Source organism: Rhamphochromis longiceps, linkage group LG9 (genome assembly GCF_057381845.1).
Source record: "Rhamphochromis longiceps isolate RC_006_pf linkage group LG9, R_longiceps_female_GT1.1, whole genome shotgun sequence".
Taxonomy (NCBI): domain Eukaryota; kingdom Metazoa; phylum Chordata; class Actinopteri; order Cichliformes; family Cichlidae; genus Rhamphochromis; species Rhamphochromis longiceps.
This window is the reverse complement of record NC_140565.1, coordinates 27,621,534-27,622,627: the sequence shown is the minus strand read 5'-3', so window position 1 is coordinate 27,622,627 and position 1,094 is coordinate 27,621,534.

Below are 1,094 nucleotides of genomic sequence, written 5' to 3'. Positions count from 1 at the left end.
TGATGGAAAAAGTCATCAGACAATTTGGTTCCGTTTCACAGTTACTGCACATTTGTCAGCTGAACATCCATGAAGCCAGTCTGCAGTCCCACCACATCCTGCTGCTCTATTGAATTTAGAACTGGTGACTGTGGAGGCCATTTGAGTACAGTGAACTCATTGTCATGTTCAAGAACCCAGTGTGAGATGATTTGAGCTTTGTGATATGGGGCATTATCCTGCTGGAAACAGCTTTCAGAAGTTGTCAATATGGGCATAAAGAAACAGACAGGGTCAGCAACAATGTTTAGGTAGGCTGTGGTGATTTAACAATGCTCAGTTGGTACTGAGGGTACTAAGATATACATATAAGATATACACCATACCATTACACCACTTGCTTTCATGTTGTTTGCGCACAATTCTGGCGCTACCATCTAAATGTTGTGTGTTCAGTGATGCTCTTCGCCAACAAGTGCGTATCTGAGTTACTGCTGGGGATGGCCAGAAAATCCTAGTAAATCAGCAGTTTCTAAAATACTCAGACCAGCACCAAGAACACATGTAAAGTCATATAAATCAACTCCCTTTTGAAGTTTGAACTTTAGCATCACGAGGACCACATGTAAATGCCTAAATTAACCAAATTGCTGCCATGTGATTGGCTGATTAGATGTTAGCATTAACAAGAAGCTGAACATGTGCACATGGCTTTAGTGGTCAGTGAGTTTAATTTCTCATTGTTTAAATCTTACTGAAGTGTGAGGACTTTTCTATCCTAAGCACTTCTGTGTTTCATTATAATCAATTTTCTTGTCATATCATCTTTGTTGCTGCTGTTTTATTGTAAATGCAGTATTATCACTGTGACAGTATACAGTATTGTCACTGCTGCAGTGCAGGTAATGTTAACTGCTTCATAGGGAAAATTGCACATATTACACAAAATGATCTTTTTTTTTTGCTTAAATATAAATTATGATATCTAATGTTTTGTCACTAAATGACAAATTGATGAATAAAAGTAAGACATGTGTAGTAGAAGTATAAAGTGGGAAAACACTTGCCAGACATACCAACAGTGTCTTCAACAGACAAAAGAAAAAGGAAAGAAA